This window comes from Sturnus vulgaris, unplaced genomic scaffold (assembly GCF_052056855.1).
Source record: "Sturnus vulgaris isolate bStuVul1 unplaced genomic scaffold, bStuVul1.hap1 Scaffold_84, whole genome shotgun sequence".
NCBI classification, from domain to species: Eukaryota; Metazoa; Chordata; class Aves; order Passeriformes; family Sturnidae; genus Sturnus; species Sturnus vulgaris.
The window spans coordinates 1,436,344-1,457,726 of record NW_028276728.1 but is presented as its reverse complement, the minus strand read 5'-3'; the positions used below and the strand labels follow the sequence as shown (position 1 = coordinate 1,457,726).

The 21,383-nt window shown below is 48.7% G+C and overlaps 1 pseudogene; it reads right to left on the bottom strand.

Annotated features, from left to right (window-relative positions):
* Positions 1-7,738: 7,738 nt before the first annotated feature.
* LOC148217449 (uncharacterized) lies at positions 7,739-15,251 on the bottom strand (annotated as a pseudogene).
* Positions 15,252-21,383: the final 6,132 nt, after the last annotated feature.

The window sequence follows — 21,383 nt, the reverse complement described above, 5'->3', positions numbered from 1 at the left end:
TATGAGTCTAGCACTGGCTAAATTGCCTGTGCACCCACTAGAATTATTTACTCATTTCCTGCCGTGAGATGTGATTAGGAGGAAGGCAAAACAGGCTCAAACTTTAAAGAGTACTAAGAAAAACTTTATTATTGGAAACTATAGGAAAAAAAAATAAATCTCAGAATAAAACTTTTAGAACACTCCACCTACCCCCATAACATCTTTTGTTTCTCTCTGACAATGTACAGAAACAATTCAGTCAGTTTGCCATCTTTTTAAAAAAAAATATTTCACTAATTTACTTGGGAGTGGAGACTTCTCTCTTCAGTCTATGGAGATTTCTCCACAAGCATTATTGAAGACCATATTAACTTATGGGGCACACTTTAAGGATTATAACAGTTTGAACAAAAGCTCTTTTCATCTTTGAAAACAGAAGTCTTCCTCCTTGTTCTTGTTCTTGTTCTTGTTCTTGTTCTTGTTCTTGTTCTTGTTCTTGTTCTTCTTCTTCTTCTTCTTCTTCTTCTTCTTCTTCTTCTTCTTCTTCTTCTTCTTCTGCTCCTCCTCCTCCTCCGGGGGGCAGCAGAGTCTTCTCTTCTCTATTCAAACTGATGGGATCACAGCCATTTCAACATCTGCTCACTTTAGCACAAATGCCTCTGCTCATATCTACAGTTAAAACATTCACATCCACGCCATAATATCTATGTGTTATAGGGAAACAAGGGTCTCTTCTCCGTACTTAAAAAGAGAAAAATTCACTCCATGACTCTCTTTCTTCCTTCATCTGGGATCTGACTCTTCCTTTTGTCTGACTTTGGTGTTTTCATGCTGTTTCTGTGTGTATCATCATCTTGGTCCTTTTCACACCAGCCTAGAAGTAAACAGGTCCCTGGGTGAGCAATGATCAGATGGATTTGAACACGTACAAAGGATCCCAGCCAATTCATTGAACCCTAAGTGCAGATGCATCCTTGGCCAGGGAAATGGCTGTGTTGAGACCTCAACCAATCACATGGGTATATCCAGGACATTCAAACCCTCGATTTCAGAAGGGTCCTGAACAATAAAGAAAGCTTTTGTCATATGGGTAACTGAGAGTTCATGTCGTCTCTGCCTCCAACCATGACCCAATTAACGTAATAGGTGTGGTCAGTCAGTGTGGGCATTATGGGTGGTCATTGGGGGTGGCAGTGGGTGAGATCAGTGGGTTGTAGTCAGTGGATGTGGTCAGCTGGCGGGTCATTGAGGTGTGGTCAGTTGGTGTGGTCTGTGAGTGTGGTCAGTGGGTGTGGCCACTGCCTACAGTCCGTGGATGTGGTCAGTTGGGTGGTCAGGTGGGAGTTGTCAGTCGGGTGGTCAGGGGATGTGGTCATTGGTGTGGTCATTGATGTGGTCAGTGGGGGTATGGTCTGTTGGTTTGTCAGTGGAGTGTGATCAGTGGGGGTGGTCAGTCAGGTGGTCAGAGGGTGTGGCCATGGATGTGGTCAGTGGGGATGGTATTTGGGCACGGTCAGTGGAGTGTGGTCAGAGGGTGTGGTCATTGAGGTGGTCATTTGGTGTGGTATGTGGGTGTATGGTCAGTTGGGTGGTGATTGGGGTGTGGTCAAGGGGTGTAGCCAGTACGTGTGGTCAGTGGGAGTAATCAGTAGCTGTGGTCAGAGTGTGTCATCAGTGGATGTGGTCAGTGGGCTGTGGTTGGTGGGTGTGGTCAGTGGATGTGGTCAGTGGGTATGAGCAGTGCAGAATGTTCATTGGGTATGGTCAGTGGGTGTGGTCATTCGAGTGGTCATTAGGTGTGGTCTGTGGGTGTATGATCAGTTGGGTGACCATTGGGGTGTGGTCAAGGGGTGCAGCCAGTACGTGTGGTCAGTGAGAGTGGTCCATGGTTGTGGTCAGTGGGAGTGGTCAGTGAGGTGTGGTCGGTGGGTGTGGTCAGTGAAGGATGGTCACTTGGTGTGGTCATTGGGTGGGGGCAGGTGGTGTGGTAAGTGGTGGTATGGTCAGTTGAGTGGTCATTGGTTGTTATCGATGAGCGTGGTCAGTGTTTGTGGTCAGTGGGTGTGGCTATTTGGTCTGGCCAGTGGGGGTGGTCAGTGGGTTTGGTCAGTGGGAGTGGACAGTGGGAGTGGACAGTGGGAGGTGGTTAGTGGTTGTGGTCAGTGGGAGTGGACAGTGGGAGGTGGTCAGTGGGTTTGGTCAGTGGGTTTGGTCAGTGGGGATGGGCAGTGGGAGGTGGTCAGTGGTTGTGGTCAGTGGCACAGCGGTCAGTTCTGTGGTCAGTGCGTGTAGTCAGTGGGGTGAGGGCATTGGTTTCTGTGCAGTGAGTGTGGTCAGTGGTTGTGATCAGTGGGTGCATTCAGTTGTGCACACACTGTTAGAGACCTAGAAAAATTACAGCCAGGAAAATCATTCCCAGGCTGGAGTTTCTCCTGGTTCTCTCACAGATCCGTTCCCAGGCTGATAGCTTGTTCAGCTCCGGTAGGGAGACGTTCCCCATGGATGATAATTCGGTCAAAATAGAATGGAATTAATAACATTGGATTAACACCTGGAAGCAACCGTGGGACTCATTCTGAAGTACTGTCCCAGAGGCGTTTTCTCAATTATCCAATGAGCTACTGTCTTGTCTTAGCTCTGCAGAACATCCTATAAGTGTGAATCGTGCTCTCAATCGTGTCTCCTTCCTATCCTGAGGGATGACCGTGTAGCTGTGTGTCTTATTTCTGCTGCTCCAAAGTGTAAAATCCCTAACGGACAGCTACAGTCAGTGGGTGCAGTCAGTGGTTGTGGTCACTGGGGTGTGGTCACTGTTTGTGGTGAGTGGGGGTCATCAGTGGGTGCAGTCAGTGGTTGTGGTGAGTGGGGTGTGGTCAGTGGTTGTGGTGAGTGGGGGTCATCAGTGGGTGCAGTCAGTGGTTGTGGTCAGTGGGGTGTGGTCACTGTGGTGAGTGGGGGTCATCAGTGGGTGCAGTCAGTGGTTGTGGTCAGTGGGGTGTGGTCACTGGTTGTGGTGAGTGGGGGTCATCAGTGGGTGCAGTCAGTGGTTGTGGTGAGTGGGGTGTGGTCACTGGTTGTGGGCAATGGGTGTGGGCAGTGGTGTATGGTCAGTGGGTGTGGACAGTTGGATGGTGTCCTGGTTTAGGACAAATTTGGGAGAAAACCTCCAAAGGGACCTCCCAGAAGCAAACCCAAGCAGCCCCTCCCCCATCCAGTTAGGGAAGAATTTTCCTCAGAGAAGTGGAAAAAACCTGTTTATTCAACAAATAAAAAGCACTGTCCAGCACAAAAAAAATGAACAATAGTGAACAACAAAACCTCTCACAGCTCTGAGGAGCTGACAAATTCAGAAAGTCTCCTGTGGTGGTAGCTGGGCTCAGTCTGGCATCAGTCCCTCTGGCACTGGAAAATGCCACTGCCCAGTGGGCCGCAGGTGCAAGATCCTGGTGCTTCTCCCCGGGTCCCCAGTCCTGAGCAGGTTCAAATAATTCCAGGAAAAAGAAGGAAAAAACTGTCCAGGGAACTTCTCTGCTTCAATTAGTCAAAAACTAACTAAAAGCAAAGGAGAGCTCTCTCCTGCTCTCCACCACAGTGACACCATCCAGGAGACAAAGTGATGAAACTCCTATCTCTATGTCTCTGTCACTGTCTTTCTCTCCTCCCACCTCTATTCCATGTCTATTTCTCTCTTTGCCATTCTGTCTCTCTCTCATTTACTCTTCAATAAAACCCATCCTATTGACTTTGGCACATGGTCTCACTTGCACCCTAACTGAGGCAGAGCCATTTCTGATCATTTCAATCAGTGGATCAGAACAAGGGGCTGGAAGCCCTCCAGTCTGGCTGCTGCTCCATGCCACTTCCAGGGCCTTGGGCTGCTGAAGGGCTGCTGGGCTGGGCCCTTTGTGACACAGGGGTGTTCTATCGGGTTCCTGGGTGATGAGGGACATTCTGTTGTCCTGGTGACATGGCACAGCCCCAACCTGCAGGGCTATAGAAGGGGCACAGGGCCCTGCACTGCCCAGTGCCAGGAGTGCCACTCACTCAGGAGGAAGCAGCTCCCGGGATCTCTGTGTGCCAGACGTTCTGCACTGCACATGGAGCACGAAAACGTGAAGCCCAGCTCCAAAGCAGCCAGCCCCATGGCCAGCAGGCTGGAAGACCAGGCCCTCAGCGGGCAGGGGCTGGCAGCAGGTGACAGCTCAGGCCTGGTAACATGCAGCAACGATACCAGCAGCTGCCAAGAGGGATCCCAAGGGGAAGCCTGCATTGAGCAGGTGCTGTCCCCACAGAAACCAGCATGTACCATCCACAGTGCCATGAGGAAGCGTGCACTGGGCAGGAGCTCTCCCCACCAGAAGAGGATGAGGGGGATGGAGTGAGCGTCCTCGAGCTGTGTGAAGAGTGGGCAGAGAGAGAGCGCAGATGGGCAGGTCTGTCAGCAGGCAGGGAAGATGCTAGGTAGGATCCCTGGCCGTCTTCCTCCAACTCCACGAGTGAGTGAGAGCAAGCAAGAGAGCCCAGGCCCCCCCGTCCCACCTTTCCTTTTCCGCTCCTACCCTGTTCCCCAGCTCCCTTCGAGAGAAAACTATTGCTACTAAGCTGTAGCCACAAATAGTTAGCATAAAAATGGGAAAAATTCCACAGAAAGGAAAGGGAACAATTCAACCCCCAACAGAACCCTAGGAGCTGGTAGCCATATGTGTGTCTATCTATAGAGCTCCTGTCTTTCTGTTTCTCTCTTTCCTCTCCTTTTAATGCTCTTTATATGGAACAGTTTTGGGTACATGAACAAGTTAATTGTGTAAAGGTTTCTAGGTTAAATGGGCTGTTAGTGAAGTTCCTGTTATAGTAAGGTTTTTATGTTGAACTGGATGTTGTAATAAATCCTTTTCCAAAGTTCCTTGATTTTCTGTACTTTGCCAGTAAAAATTTGTGTCATTTTGACATCTTCAGATTATCTGGCTGGTGTTTCTCCGGTGCATGAAACTCAAGTAAAGGAACCTTTGGTCACCCTCAGCATTTCAGTGTTCTGGGGTGTTACAGCCCCACAGGCTCAGCATGGCCTCTTGTTTCCATCAGGCCCTGCTGTGTCACACTGGCCCTTGGTTCCATGAGCATCTGCAGTGTCACACAGCTTGATGACATTTGTCCTTGCTGCCTCTCCCATCCCAGTGCCCCAGGAACAGCCCCGAGCCACCTGTGAGGGACAGGCCCTGCTGGCCCAGGCCTGGGCTCAGGCCTTGGCCTTTCTGCTTCCTCCACCCAGCCCAGGCCTTGCTCAGCATTGCAGTTCCCTGCTCACAGCCTCGGGCTCCTGCAATCCTGGCCTCAAGGATCTGCTCTCACCACTCCCTGGGGAGCCTTTGGCACTCCCTGCCCTCAGTGGGGCCACTGATGCTCCAAGAGACTTGGAGTTTTGCTTCTGCCTCCTTGAGCAGCTTCTTCAACCTTCTCTCAGTGCCTGGGGCTCCTGCACTCAGCCCCAAATCCACCCTGGGGATCATTAAAATACAGAAAACCCTCAGGAGCTCTTTGTCTTCTTTCCAATGTCTTCCAGTCTCCAGGCCTTGTGCAGCTGCTTGGAGTTCAGTTTGGAGTTTACTTGAGGAAGATTTCAGTGTGCAGCTCATTACTTTTTCTTTTTTTTTTATCGAGCATGGTTTTATTTTTCAATTCAGAGAAATCCTGATAGAAGCATTCCCCAAGTGATCTTGATCCTGAATTTCTCCTAAGCTGGTCTGCATACACAGAAGAATGAACCCCTTGCAGGCTGACCCTGTTTGGACAAGCTGCTCCCCAAGCCCAGCCTCACCGTGTCTGACATGGCCCAGCTGGGACTGACATCCCTGGCCCTGCACTGGAAGCCCTTCCCCCTGAACTCTGCAGCTGGCTGTCCCTGCCCACTGCACCATGTCCCACGTGCTCTCCTCAGGGCTCTGCCTGCATCCAGGCCCAGGACAAGTAGTCCTGTTTGTGAGGAAAGAAGGGAAAAGCCTGAGCAGGTTTCCTAAACGACAAACCCCCACTGTAGAAGCACATGCTGAGTACAGGCTGCCTGGAATGATGACACCTTTCTACTAGGGACAGTGGGACCAGAAATGATGTCTGGATGCAGAATTCTCGGAGTCTTGCAGCTGAATTCCCTGTCCCTGTCCTTTCCCTGCATCTCTGTTGCAGATGGAAGCTGCTGGTGCCTTTCTCAGCTGTGACCTCTCTTTTGAATGCAGACAGATGTTCCCAGGTGTGTTAAGCAGGTGCTTTGCAATGTTTGTGCAAAGCTTTGGTGTGCTCATGGAACCAAGGGGACCCTTGTGACACAGCGGGGGCTGATGGAACCAAGGAGACAATTGTGACAGTTGAGAGCCTCACACAAACAAGGCTCCATTGTGACACTGTGTCGGAGACGACGGGAGACAAGCACATCCAATGATGATCAACAAGCCTCAAGTTTATTGATCAGAAGGCTACAGTTATATAGACACGATAATAAAGCTCATACATATTGCAAAAGCTAAGCTCATCATTGGTTCTGTGCTCTGGCCTTGCTAAGCGTCATCCTCGCACGTATTGTTACAAACTCCGGATGGCTACGGTTGCTTTACTGCAACAGCTAATTCTTGTTTTAAAAAAAGCTAATTCTTATTTTGACATCTCGTGATTGCCTTGCTCCTTGCTCAAAGGCACAATGTTCTTGCCCAAGGCCTTATTTCCTGACTAGTGGAATCTCATCATGTCCTTTCTCACGTAGCCAGTCTTCCACAAAATTCTCCACAACACTGAAGGGAATTATGGAATCAAGATCATTGTGACACAGCAGGGCCACATGGTACCAAGGAGACCTGTGACATTTAGGAACCTCATGGAACCAAGAGTCCACTATGACACTGCAGAAACAAGGAGACCATTGGGACGTTGTGGAAGCTCACAGAACCAAGCAGCCCTTGTGACACTCCAGGGCCTCGTTGAAGCAGGGAGACCACTGTGACAGTCCAGAACCTCATGGAGCTAAGGCTCTCTTGTGACACAGCAGGCTCCCATGCAACCAATTGTCCATTGTGACAATGCAGATCCCAGGAGACCATGGTGACACTAGGGAAGCTCATGGAACCAAGGGCCCATTGTGACAAAGCAAGGCCTTGTGGAACCAAGGAGAGCATTGTGACATCATGGAACCTCCTGGAACCAAGGGTCTATTGTTACAATCCAGAACCCAGGACACCATTGTGACAGTCCAGAACCGCTTGGGACCAAGATTCCCTTGTTACACAGTGGGGCTTCATGGAACCAAGGAGCCAGTGTGACACAGCCAAGCTGCATGAAACCTATGGTCCATAGTGATACTGCAGATCCAGGGAATTGATAAAGCAAGCTCTGTTTATTCTCTGTTACAATGGCTTTTTGTACTCTTAGCAAGCAACTCATACAGCTGTCACATTTTGATTGGTGTACACAGATCTCTACATTAATGTTTCTTTTTGCCAGGATTCTTCCTTGTTCTCATGAGAAACTTCTCTAAAGTTACATAGAGCAGGATGACAAGATTACAGTGTCCTTGTCACATCAGCACACATTGCAACACTTGTGAAATGATGAACAGCCTGTCTTGATCTGATAAACAAGGGGATTGTTCAAACGATGCCTCCAAAGACCCATGGCCCTGATCAGCAAGCCATTCCTCAACAATTCCCCCTTTCTCTTTTTGTACAACCAGTGCTCGTTGAGTAGCTGCTGCTGCAGCCTCATTTAACATTCATCACAAGCATTGAATCAAACAAGGCACACAAATAATCACAATCAATACAATTATCCCGATGGTGATCAGGTGCTGTACCAGGCTGGTAAGCCATGGTCCCAAACCCAGGGATTTCAGCCATCCTTCCAGGCCTAACCCATCCTGAATTTGAAGCTGTTTAGTAAGCCGCTTAAGCTCTGCTAATTGCTTATGAATTGACTGAGAGTGATCAGTCAGGTTCATGCAGCACATCCCTTCAAATTCATCACAACCATGTCCTTGAGCTAACAGTAAGAAATCAATTGCTGCCTGATTCTGTAGTGTAGCATGTCTAACAGAGTCCACATCTAACAAAGGATCTGACAAGGCTCGTGATGTTGCATTGGTTTGCTTTGCAAGCCAACAGCCTAACCTGCTGAGGGTTGCTAAGGCACCTGAGGAAGCAACTGCGGGTGCTAAAGCTGAAGCTGCTATTATTGCACCAGGAGACCAAAATTTAACATTGTCTCTACATTCACTGCTAAATTGGTGAGTCATACGTTTTGCTTTGTGATGTCTGGATACATTTAAAATCATTGATGTATTTCGTGCCAACAATGACAATCTCCCCAGTGTACAAGGTCCACCTCTCAGCCGAGAAGGAATTCCAGACCAAGCTCTATCACCACAAATAAGAAAGTATCCAGGTGGTAATTGAATGGGAGTATTGCCTGACACAGATCGATTGGGAGCTGTATAACCACACCAAAGTGACTCATTGCCATATACCAGTAAGGAAGAATTAACACTAACAGCAGATAAATTACAACCTGGGTCTTTGCATTTGTCCAATTAAAGTTTACACAGCCATCCGCCTTTACAGACCCTCAAAGCTCCAATTCTTGAGGTTTTGTGGAGGCTGTAGGGAGATGCAGTGCCCATTGATCCCAGCTCTCAAGGGTAGCATTCAAATTAGAAGAATTACATGTTGGAATGCCAGGAGGACAGGGCCATATCTCAGCCGATGCTGTCTGGCCCCAGACTATCGGGCCCCTTCACTGCTGGCCGTGTCCACTTGCTCGGCACCCACAGAGGACCTGTAGGGGTAAGCACACACATAGAACCACGGCCAACATAGCGAACCTCTGCTGGGCCTTTCCACATCCCTGACACAGGGTCCCTGTATAACACAAAAAAGGGTTTTCCTCTTTACTTTTTGTCTCCTCAAGTCCACTATGAACATATGCCACGGGAACATTCTGTTTAGCAAATATACAAAGGTAATTCATCACAAACAATGCTTTGGCTAGTCTTTCTTGCACATCCGTTATGCCTTGAAATTTTCCAAGATATAACTTTAAAGTCTGATTTGCTCATTCCACAATTGCCTGTCTGGTAGGGGAATGAGTAACCCCAGTGGGATGCTGTATACCCCATAGCTGACAAAATTTTCTCAACCTTTCACTGACATAGGCTGGACCATTTTCCATCTTTAATTGTTTAGGAACCCCCATGACTGCAATGCAGTAAGTTAAGTGTCGAGTCACGTGTAAGGCCCTTTCTCCAGTTTGTGCCATGGCCCAAATAAAGTGACTATATGTGTCCACTGTAACATGCACATATTTGAGTTGGCCAAATTCTGATACATGTGTAACATCCATTTGCCATACTTCATTCGGGCCTAAGCCTCGAGGATTAACCCCAACACCAAGACCCAGACCATGATGGCTACAGGTAGGGCATGCTCGGACTATTCCTCTGGCCTCCTCCATCATGATGTTGAAATACTTGTGTAAGCCACGGGCATTTTGATGAAATGTAGCATGAGCTTCACGGGCCTTGGTGAATTCATTAATTGGCTCTGACACAGAGACCAATTGGCCTGCACTCATATTGCCTTCTCCCAAACCTTGAGGACATTTGTGGCTTCTAATATGCAAGGCAGAAGATGATTTCTTCCTTTGATTGATGCATGTTTGCAGTTGTCTCAACAGCTCAAAAAGCTGAGGGTTCTGTATGTCCTTGATTCTGGCATCTTCAATTCTTGCAGATACAGCCACATACAGAGAGTCAGTTATAACATTTAACCTGTCTCTTGGCCATTTTTTAAAAGACCAAACAACTGCTCTCAGTTCCAAAGTTTGTAAGGAGTCTTCAGTCTCTGCTTGTAAAATGATATGATGCCATTTAGAGCCATCATGCCACGTGGCAGCAGCACGCCGTGATTTTCTTCCTGCATCAGTAAAAACTGTAACTGCTCCGTGGAGAGGCTGTGCACTATATTTTGGAATCTGTAACCAGTTCTGCTGGCTCATCCACTTAAGCATTGGAACATTAAGTGAGCTGACATTGATGTCCTGTGCCTCACTCAGGAGACTAGTTTGTAACAGTTGAGAATTCTGCAGGTACCACTCCAGCTCTTCTCTTTGAAGAGGCAAGTAGATGGTTCCAGGCTCCTTGCCCAACACCTGCACTATTCGAGTTCTTCTTTTACAAATAAGTTCAGCCAAGTCCTCAACTTTTTGCTGGATCGTTTTTCATGATTGTAGGTGTGGAAATAGCCATTCAAGAACTTTGACCTCCTCTTGCTCCCGCTTTTTCTTTTTGTGCTGCTTAAGTGCACCAAGCAACTGTGATGGCCCAATTAGAATGGTAAGATCAATTGGGAGGTCAGGGTCAAGACGATCAACCACTCGCCGTGCAATTATAGTGCACAACTGCTTAATCATGTTATTCTGCAAGGGCGAGAGCCTTACTGGAGCAGTGGGTTCCTTTGAGTGTTCGTTTCAACAGTGGTCACAAAACTTCCAACTGTTCATTAGTAATCCCAACCACTGGTCGTAGCCACTGTAAGTCTCCCATGAGTTTTTGTCCATCATTTAAACTTTTTATGTCCATTTTGATAGTTAACTTTTGTGGCCCAATTGTGGCGTTATCAATTTTCCATCCCAAATATTTCCACGTAGGAAAACGCTGAACTTTTTCTGGGGCAATTGATAAACCTTGTTGCAGCAACTGTTGTGTCAAGAATTTCTCTTGTTGTGGATTCAAGGGTTGTTTCTGAGCCACTGATATGTCATCCATGTAGTGGTAGATCATGGCATCTGGCCATGCAATTCGAATGGGTTGTAATGCACGAGCCACAAACAGCTGACATAGAGTGGGACTGTTCTTCATTCCTTGCAGTAGAACCACCCATTCAAAGCTCTGTGCAGGTGCTTCTCGATTAATGGATGGAACTGTAAAAGCAAAACGCTGTGTGTCCTCTGGATGTAAGGAAATTGTGAAAAAACCGTCTTTGAGATCCACAATCAGTAGATGCCAATGCTCTGGGATCATTGCTGGATTAGGCAGTCCAGGGTGCAAGGCTCCCATGGTCTGCATCTCTGCATTCACTGCTCTTAAGTCATGCAGCAAATGATATGTCCCAGATTTTTTCTTTATCACAAAAATAGGAGTGTTCCATGGGCTTGTGGATAATTTTAAATGTACTTGATTTAATTGCTCCTGAACTAACATCTGAACCTGTTGTAGACTTTCCTTTTTCATCAGCCACTGGTCGATCCATACCGGCTGATCAGTCAGCCATTTCAGCTGAATCGGGAAAGTCCATCCAATGGCCCCGAGGGAAAAGGTCTCTCTGTCGTTAGGACAAAGCCTAAAGAGGTCAGCACATCTCTTCCAATCAGGGCATTAACCTTTTCTGGCAGTGGCATTATGGTGACATAGATAGAAACAGTTTTGCCATCTATAGTAACTTGGACTATATCTCGGCTTCGCTGTGCAATAGCAGCTCCACCTACTCCTTCTACTCCTCCCATCATTCTTTGTAGTGGACATTGTGGTGGCCAAACCGATTGGCAAATGATAGGCAAGTCCGAGCCGGGGTCCAAAAGGAGAGGAAGACGTAGAGTTTGTCGGCCACACTTAATAACTGCATTTACAACAGGACGATTTTCCATTGAAAGTGTCAATAATGCAAGTCCACCTGTAGATCCAAATCCTTTCCCATCTCTTTTCCTTATTAGCTGGAGTCATTGTAGCTGTTAACTGCTGCATAGGTACAAGCTGTGAGATCCTGCTTCCTTCAGGGATATACATTGGTGGGAAATGTGTTTGAACCATAATGCAAATTTCTCCATTTTAATCCACATCAATAAGTCCAGGCAATACAAAAAGTCCCTTCATTCTGCTGGAGGACCGGCCCAATAACAATGCTCCATGGGCTTGGCCTCCAATAATCAATGGTCCTTTTAGTCCAGTGGGACCTTTCTGTGGTCTGTTGTCGATCAGGGTGCCGTCTATTGCGGTTGCCAGGGCCAGTGCGAGGCTCCCTGAGGTGGCGGGTTGGAGCCTGGCTGCTGATTGCACTGGCAGGCGCAAGGTGGCGCTGTTGTCACCTGAGCCGCTGTTGGGGTCTGCGAGCCGCCACTTCTCGCTCTCAGTCCATCGTTTTTTGACTTTCGGCGACAAGCTTCCAAGCTGTGGTTATTCATTTGGCACTGGGGGAACCACACCTTTTGTACTTTGCATTGATGCCGCAGGTGTCATCTGCATCCACAGCGATGACACTTGTCCTTGGACTGTGGAACTCCTTCCTTTCGAGGTGAGTTCGGGAGAAGAGGAGCGAGGGCTGCTGCGAAAGCTTGTTGCTGTGTCTGCACCAAATCTTTCCCTAATTCCTTCACTGTTTCCACTAACAAGGCTTGATGATCTACGGGCACTCTGCTCATTCTGTCTAACATTTCCTCAACTGAAGCATCAGCCGGCAATGTCACTAGTATGTTCCTTGTAAAAGGGTTAGAATTCTCTAACACACACTGTCACAGCAATGCCCCTTTCATCCATTCCTGAACATCTGCACTATTTATTGCCCCTGTCTCATTTACAGTTTGTCACAACTGCATCAGCAGTCTCCAGTCAATAGCATAGTATTCTCCAGCAAGTCCTCCCTCACTCGGTGTATATACAACTGGGAAGGCTAAAATATCCTCTCCTACATTCTCTACAAACTTATAATCCTGATTCTCCATTGCTGTTCTTTGAAATGCTTTCCAATCTACTTGGGGAATTCGAGCTCCTTCCTTTTTCCTTTTCTCAATCCCTTTCTTGTCTTTCTCACTTCTCATGCTAATCAAACAGTCATTACCATCCCCATGATCTCTGGCTGCCTCCTCGTCTATCTCAGCCTCCTCCCCTGGGGACAATGAATCATTATCCTCATCACTATCCATCAGCGGGGCAGAGGGTCGTGCACGATCGGTCTCTGACTCCGGTTGGCGGCTAACTCGCACCGGACCTCCCGTCGGAGGAATAGGCACAGACTGAACTCCTAACTTCAGTCTGCCTGCATCCGACTCTGCAGCAGCTGTTCCTGCATTTAAGTGAGAGGATGTCACTGCAGCAACCTGCTTCTCAGTTAAATGCCTCTGCAAACTCTTTTTACTGCCCGCCAAGATTTCATAAACTTTTTAGCTAGTTTAGAGTCATCTATAACCGTATCCCACAATACCTGACCAAATTTATTCCATTCATCTACTGCAAACAAACTTCCACCGTCCTTAAAAAATCCTGATTCCTTTCCAAAGGCAATCAGACCTGGCAGTTCTATTTTGAGGTCAATATCCTTTACTCCCCATTTTTCTAAAAAAGCGTATAAATAAATCAAGAGCTATCTCATTATCCATTTTATCCATAGCGGGCAACTGTCCCTTACATGTATAGAAATGTGCAGCCTTTGCAGGTTTAGCCCTTCCTCAGACGGTGAACTCCTCCTGTAAGGCAGTTCAAGCACAGATCAGGATTCTTACACCAGCGTCACCCGATCTTCCACTCCCCGGTCGCTGCTACCGGTGCTGCTCTGATCTCCCTTCGCTAACCAGAACAAGGAGTGGGGGTCCCTGTTCCGGGCGCCAAACTGCAGGGTGGGGCGAGTGACGGCGAGGGGAGGCATGCAGACAATCAATATGATTGATAAAGCAAGCTCCGTTTATTCTCTGTTACAATGGCTTTTTATTCACTTAGCCAGCAACAAGTACAGCAGTCACATTTTGATTGGTCGCACACACATTTCTGCCTTGCTGCTTCTTCTCGCCAGGGTTCTTCCTTGTTCTCATGAGAAACTTCTCTCAAGTTACATAGAGCAGGATGACAAGATTACAGTGTCCTTGTCACATCAGCACACACTGCAACACTTGTGAAATGATGAACAGCCTGTCTTATTCTGATCAACAGGGGGATTGTTCGAACAATGCATCCAAAGACCCATGGCCCTGATCAGAAAGCCATTCCTCAACAGTGGCCTCAGCAGATGAGCCTGTGGGCTACGGCCTCCCCCAGCCCCAGCCTGGCCCAAGCTGATTTTCAGCACAGCTGCTGGCTTTGGCTTTCTTGGGATACATTCTCCTGCCTCAGTCCTGTGTCCTTGTCCCTAGAGCAGAGTGAATTTTTCAATGGTGTCACCTTTATGGTACCTCAGGTGCTGTTTGGCAGCTCAAGTCCCAGGCCAAAGCTGCAGTCAGGTGAAGGAGGGGTGAGCTGGGCTGGTCTCAATCTCTTTATTCAATAGAGGATTTTTGAGGTCCTTCTGCACCCAAACTATACTGTGACTCTAGAAGATGTGTGGATGTGTATTTTAACTTGATAACATTAATAGAAATTAGTATTATCATCATTACTTTATTATATTTATTATAATTATTTTCTACTACTTCTATTTCTTCATCTTTTTTCTCTTCCGCCTCTCCTTCTTCTTCTACTTGTTCTTCTTCTCCATATCATTTTTCTTTTGTCTATACTTAAAATTATTTTTACTTTTATTACTACCAGTATTTTTTCAGCTTAGTATTTCTATTATTATTCTTCCTATTATTATTAATTTTCTACTTATTATACCTATTTCTTTTCATTTGCTTCTTCTTTTTTTTCTACTTCTATTTGTACTTGCACTTCTACATCTTCTTCTTATTTATTCTAATATTCTTATACTCTCATTCCTATCTTCCTATATTCTTATATTCTTATATTCTTATATTCTTATATTCTTATATTCTTATATTCTTATATTCTTATATTCTTATATTCTTATATTCTTATGGTCTTATTCTTATTCTTACTCTTATTCTTTTAATTCCTATTCTTAATTCCTATTCTTTTTCCTATTCTCATTCTAGTTCTTCTTATTCTTTCTGTTCCTTTTTGGCTTGTACTTACTCCTTTTCCTAGCCCTGCTCCTGGGGCAGTGGAGCCAGGCAGGGGCAGCGGCAGAGGCGGCGCAGCGCCCGCAGTGCCCGCCGCAGCCGCCATGGATGTTTCTGCATGGAGACGGGCGCTTGCAGACGGGCAGGGGAGGCCCAGCACGGGCCTGGGGAGCTCGGCTCAGGTGTTCCCGGCTCAACCCAGGCCTCGCCAGGGGCAGCCCCAGGGAACCCGCCTGCTGAGAGACCTGCCCATCTGCGCTCTCGCTCTGCCTGCTCTTCACACCGCTCCAGGACGCTGACTCCATCTCCATCTTCCTCTGGTGCTGAGAGATCCTGCCCAGAGCACCTTTCCTCATGGCACTCTTCAGGGTAGATGTTGGTTTCGGAGGGGGACAGCCCCTGCTCAATGCAGGCTTCCCCCTGGTGTGCTTCCTGGTGACTGCTCTTTTCTTCTGGGGACAGCCCCTGCCCAATGCAGGCTTCCCCTCGGGATCCCTCTTGGCAGCTGCTGGTATCGTTGCTGCATGTTACCAGGCCTGAGCTGTCACCTGCTGCCAGCCCCTGCCCGCTGAGGGCCTGCTCTTCCAGCCTGCTGGCCATGGGGCTGGCTGCTTTGGAGCTGGGCTTCACGTTTTCGTGCTCCATGTGCAGTGCAGAACGTCTGGCACACAGAGATCCCGGGAGCTGCTTCCTCCTGAGTGAGTGGCACTCCTGGCACTGGGCAGTGCAGGGCCCTGGGCCCCTTCTATAGCCCTGCAGGTTGGGGCTGTGCCATGTCACCAGGACAACAGAATGTCCCTCATCACCCAGGAACCCGATAGAACACCCCTGTGTCACAAAGGGCCCAGCCCAGCAGCCCTTCAGCAGCCCAAGGCCCTGGAAGTGGCATGGAGCAGCAGCCAGACTGGAGGGCTTCCAGCCCCTTGTTCTGATCCACTGATTGAAATGATCAGAAATGGCTCTGCCTCAGTTAGGGTGCAAATGAGACCATGTGCCAAAGTCAATAGGATGGGTTTTACTGACGAGCAAATGAGAGGCAGAAACAATGACAGAGAGAGAAAAACCAAAATGGAATAGAGGTGGGGGGAGAGAAAGAGAGTGACAGAGCCAGATGAAGTAGAAAACCTCAGCACTCTGTGGATCCCAATGGAATTCTGCTCCCTGATGGAGACCATCCCCAGATCCCTTGGAGATGGATCCCAGTGGCATAGTGTGGATGCTCTACATCTCTGTCTTCTTGGTGCTCAGGGTGCCCCACAAACACGGAGTTCTGGGGGTCCATACACTCTTGGGCCAGGGGGGAAGGCCCAGGTTCCTCCCCTGGCAGGGACAAGTCTGACACAGGCTCTGGCAGCAGCCTCTGGCTCTGCTGCATCCCTTTGCATCAGGAGCAGTGCTCTGCTGCAAGGCCTCAGCAGTGAGTCTGGGCAGCGCTTTGGGGCTCTGGGATGGATTCTGGCCCCTCCTCAGGTGTCCCTCACGGCCATGTGCCGTGGATGTGGCCTTCCCGGGCTGGGCATTTTCCAGCGGAGCCAGTTTGTGTGAGGGAGGATGGGTGTTGAGTGCCTGTGAGCAGAGGTTCCCCCACAGCCCCAGAACTCTCGTCCTCCCTGGCTGGCTGTGGGCAGTGTGTGCAAAGGTGGCCTCAGCAGATGAGCCTGTGGGCTACGGCCTCCCCCAGCCCCAGCCTGGCCCAAGCTGATTTTCAGCACAGCTGCTGGCTTTGGCTTTCTTGGGATACATTCTCCTGCCTCAGTGCTGTGTCCTTGTCCCTAGAGCAGAGAGAATTGATCAGTGGTGTCACCTTTATGGTACCTCAGGTGCTGTTTGGCAGCTCAAGTCCCAGGCCAAAGCTGCAGTCAGGTGAAGGAGGGGTGGGCTGGGCTGGTCTCAGCCTCTTTATTCAGGAGTGGATTTTTGAGGTCCTTCTGAAGCCAGACTATACTGCGACTCTAGAAGATGTGTGGATGTGTATTTTAACTTGATAACATTAATAGAAATTAGTATTATCATCATTACTTTATTATATTTATTATAATTATTTCCTCCTAGTTCTATTTCTTCGTATTCCTCCTCCTCCTCTTCTTCTACTTCTTATTCTTCTTATTCTCTATATTATTCTTCTATCGATGCTTAAAATTATTATTTTTACTACTACCACTATTTCTTCATCATAGTATTTCTATAATCCTTCTTCCTATTATTATTAATTTTCTTCTTATTATCACTATTTCTTCTTATGTGCTTCTTCTTGTTCCTCTAGTTGTTCTTCTACTTCTACTTTTTATTTATTCTTATATTGTCGTTTTTATTCTGCCTATCTGCCTTATTGCTGTATATGCCTTCAACTGCCCTGACCAGTTCCTCTTCACCTTTGCTTTCTTTCCTCTTTCCTGATCCACATTTCTTGCTCTTGCCCACCCCTGTTCCCTTCTCTACAAACAGCTCCTCCCTGTTTGCCCTTTCCTCTCTGGCCCACTCCCCATTTCAGTTCCTGAGCTGGCACCATGGGAACGTCCCTTGGGGAGCAGGATCATCCTCCAAGTGCTGCAGGAATTGTCTGCAGGGTCCTGCAGTGCCTCGTGCTGCTCCCTTGCCAGAGGCACCACAGGCCAGGGGGGCACATCTGGGCTGCTGTGTCTGGGTGTGGGGCTCCCTGTTGTGGGCAATGAGGAGGGGCTGGAGAGGCTCTGCAGGACTGACAGGATGGGCTTTGGGGCTGTGTGGAGAAGCTGAGGGACCTGGACTGCTGGACCTGCTGAAGAGGAGGCCCAGGGCTCATCCTGCACCTGCTCCAGGGGTGGTTTCAGGGAATCACAGAATCAGCCAGGCTGGAAAAGACCTTGGAGATCATCAAGTCCAACCTGTGTCCTGACACCTCCTTGTCTCCCTGAGCCTCCTCTTCTCCAGGATAAACATCCCCAGCTCCCCCAGCTGCTCCTCACAGGACTTGTGTTCCAGACCCCTCACCAGCCTTGTTGCCCTTCTCTGGACTCACTCCAGCCCCTCCATGTCCTTCCTAATTTGGGGGTCCAGAACTGGACACAGCACTCGAGGTGCTGCCAAACCAGTGCTGAGCACAGGGGAAGAATCACTGCCCTGCTCCTGCTGGCCACACCATTCCTGATCCAGGCCAGCTGCCATTGGCCTTCTTGGCCACCTGGGCACACTGCTGGCTCATGTCCAGCCTGCTGTCCATCAGTGTCCCCAGGTCCCTTTCTGCCTGGCTGCTGTCCAGCCACTCTGTGCCCAGCCTGGAGCACTGCAGGGGTTGTTGTGGCCAAAGTGCAGGACCCAGCACTTGGTCTTGTTAAACCTCACCTTGTTGGATTTGGGCCCTGGATCCAGCCTGTCCAGGTCCCTCTGCAGAGCCCTCCTACCCTCCAGCACATCCACACTCACACCCAGCTTGGTGCCATCTGCACATTTCCTGAAGCTGCACTCCATGCCCTCATCCAGATCATCAATGCAGATATTGAAATCCACGCTGGCTGGCTCTGATCCCTCAGCCATCCTGTAGGTGCCCTGTGATGGCACTCAAGGTGATCTGTTCCATCACCTCACCAGGCACCCAGGTCAGGCTGACAGGCCTGCAGTTCCCCACATCCTCCTTCCAGCCCTTCTTGGGCATGGGCTCACATTGGCACCTCCAGTCCTCTGGCACCTCCCTGCTGAGCCAGCACTGATGAGAAATGATGGAGAGCACCTTGGGCAGCTCATCCAGCAGCTCCTCATCCCCCTGGGATGGATCCCATCTGGTCCCAGAGACACCTGTGAGCATCTGAGTGGCTCAGCAGGTCCCCAGCTGCTTCCCCCTGGATTCCAGGGGTCTGTTCTGCTCCCTGTCCCCATCTACCAGCTCAGGAGAACACTTGTCCTGAGGACAACCTGGCTTATTGTTGAAAACTGAGGCAAAGAAGGGGTTGAATACTTCAGCCTTTTCCTCATCTTTGGTAACAACATCCCCCCCAAAAAAGGAATGGAGATTTTCTGTGGTTCTCCTTTTGCCATTAATGCATTTATAAAATCATTTTTGTTATCCTTCACTGAAGCAGCCAGGATAACTCCTCATTTGAGCTTTCACCTCTGATTTTCTTTCTGCATGACCTAACAACTTCTCTAAATGTTTCCTGAGTTGACTGCCCCTCTGTCCAAAGGTAATGCACCTTATTTTCTCCATGACTTCCTGGTAAAATCTCCCTGCCTAGCCAGGCCAGTTATTTTCCTCTCTAGCTCACTTTCCTCTGTGAGGAAAGTGAGGGACAGGCTGCTTCTGCTCCTTCAATATTCCTTTCTTGAAGTGTCTCCATTCTTTCTGGATCCTTTAAGAGCTGTTCCCCTTAAAAAAACCCCCAACAATTAAATTATCCCCAAATCTGCATTCTGAATAGGCCAAAGTCTGCTCTCTGTAGGTCCAGTGTAGATGTTTTGTTGATGACCCTCCTTCTTTCACAGAATATTAAAAAACTGCATTATTCCATGGTCACTGTACCCCAAACAGCTTCTGAGCACCACATGTCCCTGCAGCCCTTCTCTGTTTGTGAACAGCAGGAGACAGAGCTTTCCTTGCCAGTGAGAAGAGAAGGAATTTTGGTTTTAATCAAGGGCATATTATTTTTATTTTTCAGTTCAGAGAAGGGCTGACTGAAGCATTCCTTAAGTGATCTTGGTGCTGAATGTCTCCTTAGGAGGTCTGGGCTTGCAGAAGAATGAGCCCCTTGCAGGCCAACCCTGTTTGGACAAGCTGCTCCTCACCCCCAGCCTCACCATGTCTGACATTGCCTAGCTGGGACTGCCATCCTAAAACATAAAAACCCCTCTATAAATTTATTATTAATATTGTAATTTAATTAAGTCATAAAAGTATAATTATGCTTTTACTTTTGTAATACTATTATTACTTTTTTATATCTAATTTTTCTATTTATATGAAAAAATCTATGCATTTTTAACAATCAGAAAAATTAATGGTCATTCATTCTAAGTAACACAATTCACTTCATTAATTAATTGGTCACTATTGCCCATTGATTTCTCCCTGTTTATGAAAATTAGTCCTATTTTAATCCCTTTCTCATCTTTTTAATCATTTTCACAGACAGGATAAAACAGGGCCACTTTGGGGCCCATGAAGATATGTTCTGGGTTATATTTCAGGAAGTTTTGGGTCCGGGGAGGGAATTTAGAGAGAACTTGAGGGTCTGGAGGACACTTCAGGTAGCCAGGTGGTCACTTAAGGATTCTGACAGAAACTCCAGGGTCCGGGGGAGCTCTTGGGGGTCCAGGGGGGCACTTGGGGGTCAGGGAGGGGAATCTGGGGCCATTTGGGGTCTGGGCGGGCACTTGGGGGGCTCGAATGGGGCTCTCTGGGGCGCAGGGGATGATGGGAGTTGTAGGCACAGGTATAACACGGTTCAATAGGGCCGCGGAGCATCATGGGAGTTGTAGGTGCAGCTACAATGTCTCTCGGTGGGGCGCGGTGCATGATGGGAGATGAAGTCACAGCTGCAATAGCACTCTATGGGAACCGCAGAGCATGATGGGAGCTGTAGTCCTGGAAGTGGATGTTTGGGGGTCCGGGAAGGCACCTGGGGGACACTTTTGTGTCCCAGTCACAACTTGAGGTGCTTAGGAGGGAACGTGAACGGTTCGGGAGCACTTGGGGGGAGCTTGGGAAGCTCTAACTGGGCTCTTTAGGGCGCAGGGAAGGGCAGGAGTTTTAGGCACAGACCTGTGTTCTGAGGGACTCTGGGGGACGCAGGGAATGACAGAAGTTGAACTCCCAGAAGTGACTGTAACAGGAATCTGTGGGGTTGGGAGCTTCCATAGGATCTGGGGATGCTTTTGGGGTGGTCCCGAATGGGCGCTGAGGGGGACCTTAGGAATCCTGGAGGCTCTGGGGGACACTTACGGGACATGTCGGGGGCAGATACCGGGGTGCTGGGGAGCGCGGTGCATGATGGGTGTTTTACTCCCGGCTCCAATGGGGCTCAACTGGTGTGTGAGGCATGATGGGAGTTATAGGCAAAAAGAAAAGATGGCGTCGAGTCTAGGCACCGCCCATGATGCCACGATCTCTGGAGCTGATTGGCTGTGGGCGATGATGGGCGGGAGCCTCGACAAATGGGAGGTGGCGTAGGCAGGAACAGACCATTCAAGCCCTCCCAGTACAGCCCAGTTCATCCCCAGTACAGCCCAGGAGAATCCCAGTGCACCACCAGGCCCTTCCTGTACAGCCCAGTTCATCCCTAACACAGCCCAGTCCATTCCCACTGCCCCTCGAGGCCCTACCAGTACTCTCCAGTCTCTCCCAGTACACCTTAGTTCATGCCCAGTCCCTTCCAGTTCCCCCCAGTGTCATCCACAGTATGTGCCAGTGTCTGCCAGTCTTCTCCACAGTGTTCCCAGTGTCCCTAGTTTGTCCAAGTATTACTCACATTATCCCCAGTTTGCCCCAGTATGGCCCAGTATCACTCCCAGTACATCCT